At 37.0% G+C, this 7661-nt stretch overlaps 1 non-coding gene across 1 annotated transcript; it reads right to left on the bottom strand.

The window, feature by feature from the left end:
• Positions 1 to 315: 315 nt before the first annotated feature.
• LOC123575393 (small nucleolar RNA SNORA32) lies at positions 316 to 437 on the bottom strand. Its single transcript, XR_006700684.2, has one exon. It is a non-coding gene; the product is annotated as a small nucleolar RNA SNORA32 (small nucleolar RNA).
• Positions 438 to 7661: the final 7224 nt, after the last annotated feature.

Here is a 7661-nt window from a genome sequence, read left to right as displayed (position 1 = left end):
TCATATAATGAATATGAATGAGTCTTGGAACCAACCTCCCTAAGTTAGCTCCACTATGTACAAACCACTTGGTTATTAGCAACCCAGAAAGGTTATAATGTGTATTCACCAGGCAAAGCACATTTGCAAGGCTCAAGAGATCTGTGCATGTACTCTTGTCAGGGAGAATTTGAAATGTAGCTGTTGCAAAATCTCATTGATTACCGATGAAATAGCTATTAGAAAATCACCTGTGGCTTGCATTGTATTTCTATTGGATAGTGCTCATTTAGGTAATGGAAGCAAAACAAGTAGCAGTTTAATAAAGAGTTAATAAAATGTTCCCAACAGACTACTTGCTAGCAAGGTAACAGATAAAAAAATCTAGTGGGAAATTATTTTATGGTCATGTCCACGGTAAATGAGAAACTGCATTCTAAAAATCTTGGTAATTACCATTTGCTAAACATCCTACAATGTGCGGGACATCCACCACAATACAGAATTATCTGGCCCCAGTGACAAGTGTCCAGCTTGGGAAACACTGCTTTACCTCCTTGCAATGGGCACTGTCATTGTTTTATAGTTTGGCGAATCTGATGAGTGTGAAAGAATATCTCATTGCTTAAATTGTTCATTTCATTGAAGTTTAAAGTGTTTTTCAAATGTTTATATTAGCAATTCATATTTTCTTATGTATTCTCTGCTCATATCTTTTGACGACTTTTCTATTGATTATTTTGTTTTTAATTTTGTGTGTGTGTGTGTGTGTGTGTGTGTGTGTGTGTGTGAGTTCTTTATATATTTTAAATTCTCAATCTTTTTGATACATTCATTAAATGTATCTTTTCCCAGTCTTGGGCTTGTCTTTTAATTTATGCTTTTGTTTTCTATTTTTTTGAAAATGTATTTTAAATTTTATTGTGACAAATCAACTCATCCATGTAGCTGGTGATTTCTTGTATCTCATATTTACAATTTATAAAGCCATTTTCTTTCTAGAATTTCTTAAGTAGTGACTGTTATTACTTCATTTTCACATGGCTATGAAGAACTACCTGAGATTTGGTAATTTATAAAGAAAAGAGGTTTAATTGAATCACAGTTCTGCATGGCTTGGGAGGCCTCAGGAAATTTGTAATCATGGTGGAAGGTGAAAGGGAAGCAAAATACATCTTACATGGTGGCAGGAGGGGTGGCGGGTAGTGGCACACATTAAAACCATCAGCTCTTATGAGAACTCACTCACTGTCACAAGAACAGCAGGAAGAAATACAACCCCATGATCCAATTATCTCCCACCAGGCCCCTCTTCCAACACGTGGGGATTATCGTTAGAGATGAGATTTGAGTGGAGACGCAGAGCCAAACCATATCAGTGCCTCTCATATTTTAGTTTTTCATCAACCTGAAATTTATTTTTTTGTAGGTAATAAAGTAGAAATCGGATTTTTAAGATATGAATAATAAAATGTCTTGAGAACAAATTTTTGGTTATTTTCTTCCTTTTTGAAATTTTCATTTCCATTTGTTCCCTTGACAGCCCTTTTTCTCATTATTATTTTAAAAATATTTCTCTGTTGTGTCTGTTTCCATCTCTTTGAAAGAGTGTTTCTTTTGCTCTTCCTTTAAATTTTTGCAATTTCTGTGGTTTACTCTTACTCCTTCTTTCTCTCCTTATGTGCTCATTCTGGATAATGATTTACATCTCTAATCCAGCTCTGTGTTTTGAAAGCCATTCCTACTTGTGCCCCCTAGATATTTCTACCTCAGTGGCCACAGATACCGTACAAACCACATTTATAAAACTAAATTCATTATTTTTTCCTCTGCTCCTCTTCCTATTTTCCCATTTTTATGTCTGTTCCATTGATCATCCAGTCATCCAACACTGGGTTCATACTGGAACCATAGAAGATCCTCAATCCAAACTCATGGAACATTTATCCTATCATATCATTGACTGGCTATCAAGGAGTTAGATCCCAGTCTTAGAATTGTGCATGCCCTTTCTCCTAGATTATTTAGGTTGCTCTTTGTCTTTTGTGTTTTGGTCAAAAGCCTCAAAATGAACAGCTCCAATCATTTGCCACTTAAGCAAGAGATTCTTTCTATCACCGACAAAAGGATTTATTTCTAAGTGGTACCATACGAGTCAGCTGAAGGAAAGGTTCCAGTACATCAACAGTCAGGGCCCCATCCAGCACTGCCTATTCTCTGAATTCTGTGCAGTTGTTTTGCATGCAGCATTTAACATCTGCAGGTCATCCAAGGTTGGGTCTCACTAGCAGAGGTGACCTACAGATCTCTTCCCTCACCCTATTGACTCCAATCAATTTCTTTGTGTGGCTCAATTTTATATACTGTATTCAACTGTGGCTTAGACTAAAAATGGCACCATGCTAGTTTCAACATTTGAAACATTTGCTCCGTTAACCACTCATAAATGGAGCATGAGTGGTGAAAAATGAGAATGTAGTGCTTACATTGTCCTGAAGGTCGAATGAGATGATTATGAAGCACTTCATTCACTGAGAGGCACATGGTGAGTAGTTAACAAATTGTTGCAAATATTATCATCATTATTGCACCTAAAAACTGTTACTGCTTTTGATTGTGTATCTTACCACCAAACTAATACACCTTTCTAAGATAAACTCTGTGGCTGATTCAGTCCTGTATCCCGGAAGGCCTAGCTTAGAGCCTGACCAATGGAAGGTATTCAATAGTTGGGGATTTAAATGAATTATAAGTGTCAGTGCCTTATTGAAAATGAGTTTATAAGACACTTTCCTGGGAGCAGTTTTTAGTAGAAGGAGAGGAGATGGATGAGGAGACTGGGTACATGAGAATGAAGGGGGCACCACCATTGGGAGAAAAATAGCCAAATGTCTACCATATTGTGTGCATGAACTCTGAGATATTAGATCTTAAGATGTTTTTGCTTTATTCTGTACACAGTATTGGTAGAGCTTGCTAGCAATTTGGAAAAATAGACTATATTCCTATCAAACATCATATAGTAAAATGAATTCCAGATAGATTAAATGTGTAAATGGAAAAAATACAACCATCAAATTTTAAAGGAAAATAGGGAGGGATGAATGTGTGACCTGGAAGCAACAATTTTTTTTTTTTTTTTTGAGACGGAGTCTCACTCTGTTGCCCAGGCTGGAGTGCAGTGGCTCAATCTCGGCTCACTGCAAGCTCCGCCTCCCCGGTTCACTCCATTTTCCTGCCTCACTCTGGAGTAGCTGGGACTACAGGTGCCCGCCACCACACCCGGCTAATTTTTTGTATTTTTAGTAAAGACGGGGTTTCACCGTGTTAGCCAGGATGGTCTTGATCTCTTGGCCTGGTGATCCGGCCGCCTCAGCCTCCCAAAGTGCTGGGATTATAGGCGTGAGCCATCGCGCCTAGCCTGTAGCAACATTTTCTAAGCATGCCACCCAAAAAAGGGAATTGATGAAAGACACGCTCTTAGAAAAATAAGAAAAAACCTGCCCTATTTAAAAATATTAATGAATGAAGAGAAAAACAACTTGTAATGCTATTTGCAAAGTATATGACTAGGTGTTAATATTCTTCTTTTTTTCTTTTCTTTTTACTAGGTGTTAATATTCTTAACATGTGAGATATTTCAGTAAGTTAGGATGAAAAATATCGAGAAACCAATCAAAAAATGGATCAAGGGCATGAATATCCATTTCAAAAAAGGACAAATCACTGATACAAATATGAAAAAAGTTACAATCAATAATTTAAAAATTGCCAATTAAAATATAATTTTTGCTTTTTAAGTTGACAAACATTAAAAAAATCACCAGCGATTTTCCATTTCCAGGGTGCACACTTTGTTATAAGGTGAGTAGGCTCTGGAGACCTCATGTACAGCATGGTGGCTATAGTTAATAGTAATGTATTGTCTGCTTGAAATTTGTTAAAATAGTATATCTTAAGTATTCTTACCATAATAAAAATAATGTAACTATATGAGGTGATAGATATGTTAATTAGTTTGATTGTGGTAATCATTTCACAGTGTATACATATATCAAACCATCATGCTGTACACTTATATACATACAACTTTTATTTGGCAATCATATTTCCATACATCTGGGGAAAAGATCACCAGTGCTGATAAAATTTTGGAAGCGACACCTCTATGTACCACAGGTTATACATGGGTACCATCTTTCTGGAAAGCAATTTGACAATATTCATCAAAACCAAAAATGTATACTTACCCTTTGTCCCAGGAATTTCAATTCAAGGAATTTATAATTTGTACCCAAAGTTTTAACTGTAAGAACCTTAATCAAAGTGTGGTTTGTAAGTGGAATTACAATTCTATTTCCCAAATGACTGGTGGTCATGATGCCATTTGTATTTTAGTTACCTTGAGTCTTACCAAGGTCACTGTGAATCATTACAAGATATTTTCATCTTATACATCAGCACCAAGAGCTTGGATGATTTGAGTCTTCCCCGAGATACATCTAAGTTTATTGAAAGTAAACATGTTTCTGAGCCTACAAGTCTCAGACTGTAGATGCTAAAATATGGCAAATTTTCTCGTTTAATAGATTCCACTTAGACGTCTTAGGAGACAGCCAGATTCCTCCAGATGACAGATTCCTCTACTTCTCCATCTTGGCAGCAAGGATAAAATGTTTCTCGATTGTATCTTCTACAGTATGTATCAATTTTCTATTGCTTTTAGAACATGTCACCATAAACTTAGCAGCTGAGACCAAGACCCAGGTGTTAGCTTATCTCTGTAGATGAAGAGTCTAGGGAAGCTCAGCTGGGCTTCTTCCTTAATGTCCCAAAAGGCAGAAATGAAAGTGTCATCTGTGCTGGGCTCTTATCTGGAGGCTGTGAGGAAGAATACATTTCCAAAGGCATTCAGGCTGTTGGCAGAATGCAGTTCCTTACAGCTGCGTGATTGAGGTCCCTTTCTTTTTTGACTCTCAGCCAAGGTCACTCTCAGCTCCTCAAGACTGGTGCTTGCAGTGCCCCCATTCATCTTCAAAGCCAGCAACAGCACAACAAATCCTTTCCCTATGTGGAATCTTTTTACTTTCTGCTACCAGTGAGATAAATACTCCAATTTTAAAAGACTTGTGTGATTAGATTGGGCCTGCTAGAGTAATTTCTCCTTCAACTAACTCAGAGTCAATTGATTGTAACCTCTAACTACATTTGCAAAATATCTTCACATAATCATTTTCACAGTTCTGGGAATTAGGGTAGAAAATCTTCGCAGGGGTTGCATTTTGGAATTCTGCTTACTGCAACATAAGTTGCATTACTCTATGACTCTGACTGTTGATACAAAATAATGATAAAAGTATAGAATGTAGAAATTAATCATGCTGTGCAGAGGTTATGAGTACCCATTGCTACAATTTGGAATCATGGGGGTAGAAAGGTATCAAAAGTGTGAGGCTGACTAGGTGGGAACTGGGGAGAGTTAACACTGGAAGATTCTTGCCTTGGAGGAAAATGGTTCAGTTTTGCCAAATCTTTTGTGTTTCCAAGACATTTTATATATATATATATATATATATATATATATATATATATACACACACACACACACACACACATATATATATACATATATATATACACACACACACATATATCTTTTATTTATATATAAGATATATAAAAAATCTTCATCTGTAAGAGTTTGTAACTAGTCTCTACTTTTAAACACATTGCAAAAAAAATTTACAACATATATATTTAATTATACTTTAAGTTTTGGGGTACATGTGCAGAATGTGCAGTTTTGTTACATAGGTATACATGTGCCATGGTGGTTTGCTGCACTCAACCCATCATCTACATTAGGTATTTCTCCTAATATTATGCCTCCCCTAGTCTCCCACCCCATGACAGGCCCCAGTGTGTGATGTTCCCCTCCCTATGTCCATGTGTTCTCATTGTTCAACTTCCACTTATGATTATGAATATGCAGTGTTTGGTTTTCTGTTCTTGTGATAGTTTACTGAGAATGATGGTTTCCAGCTTCATCCATGTCCCTGCAAAGGACATGGACTCATCCTTTTTTATGGCTGCATAGTATATTCCATGGGGTGTATGAGCCACAGTTTATTTATCTAATCTATTATTGATGGACATTTGGGTTGGTTCCAAGTTTTTGCTAGTGTGAACAGTGCTGCAATAAACATATGTGTGCCATGTGTCTTTATAGTAGAATGATTTATAATTCTTTGGGTAAAAGGCCAGTAATGAGATTGCTGGGTCAAATGGTATTTCTAGTTCTAGATCCTTGAGGAATCGCCACACTGTCTTCCACAATGGTTGAACTAATTTACACTCCCACCAACAGTGTAAAAGCATTCTTATTTCTCCACATCCTCTCCAGCATCTGTTGTTTCCTGACTTTTTAATGATCGCCATTCTAACTGGCATGAAATGGTATCTCATTGTGGTTTTGATTTGCATTTCTCTAATGAACAGTGATGATGAGCATTTTTTCATATGTCTGTTGGCTGCATAAATGTCTTCTTTTGAGAAGTGTCTGGTCATATCCTTTGCCCACTTTTTAACAGATTTTTATTTTTAGTAGAGATGGGGTTTCACTGCATTAGTCAGGATGGTCTTGATCTCCTGACCTCATGATCCTCCCACCTTGGCCTCTCAAAGTGCTGGGATTAGAGGCGTGAGCCACCATACCCGGCTGATTGTTTGTTTTTTTCTTGTAAATTTGTTTAAGTTCCTTGTAGATTCTGGATATTAGCCTTCTGTCAGGTGGCTAGATTGCAAAAATTTCCCCCCATTCTGTAGGTGGCCTGTTCACTCTGATGATGGTTTATTTTGCTGTGCAGAAGCTTTTTAGTTTAATTAGATCCCACTTGTCAATTTTGGCTTTTGTTGCCATTGCTTTTGGTGTTTTAGACATGAAGTCTTTGCCCATGCCTATATCCTGAATGGTATTGCCCAGGTTTTCTTCTAGGATTTTTTTGGTCCTAGGTTTTATGTTTAAGTCTTTGATCCATCTTGAGTTGATTTTTGTTTAAGGTGTAAGGAAGGGATCCAGTTTCAGTTTTCTGCATATGGCTAGCCAGTTTTCCCAACACCATTTATTAAATAGGTAATCTTTTCCCCAATGCTTGTTCGTGTCCAGTTTGTCAAAGATCAGATGGTTTTAGATGTGTGGTGTTAGCTCTGAGGCCTTTGTTCTCTTCTATTGGTCTATATCTCTGTTTTGGTACCAGTACCATGCTGTTTTGGTTACTGTAGCCTTGTAGTATAGTTTGAAGTCAGGTAGCATGATGCCTGCAGTTTTGTTCTTCTTGCCCAGGGTTGTCTTGGCTATACAGACTCTTTTGTGGTTGCATATGAAGTTTAAAGTAGTTTTTTTCCAATTCTGTGAAGAAAGTCAGTGGTAGCTTGATGGGGATAGCATTGAATCTATGAATTACTTTGGGTAGTATGGCCATTTTTGTGTATTGATTCTTCCTTTCCATGAGCATGGAATGTTTTTTCATTTGTTTGTGTCCTCTCTTATTTCCTTGAGCAGTGGTTTGTAGTTCTTCTTAAAGAGATTCTTCATATCCCTTGTAAGTTGTATTCCTAGGTATTTTATTCTCTTTGTAGCAATTGTGAATGGGAGTTCACTCATGATTTGGCTCTCTGTTTGT

Source organism: Macaca fascicularis, chromosome 8 (genome assembly GCF_037993035.2).
Source record: "Macaca fascicularis isolate 582-1 chromosome 8, T2T-MFA8v1.1".
Taxonomy (NCBI): Eukaryota; Metazoa; Chordata; class Mammalia; order Primates; family Cercopithecidae; genus Macaca; species Macaca fascicularis.
The sequence above is the reverse complement of the archived record's forward strand: the minus strand, read 5'-3'. Positions and strand labels throughout refer to the sequence as shown.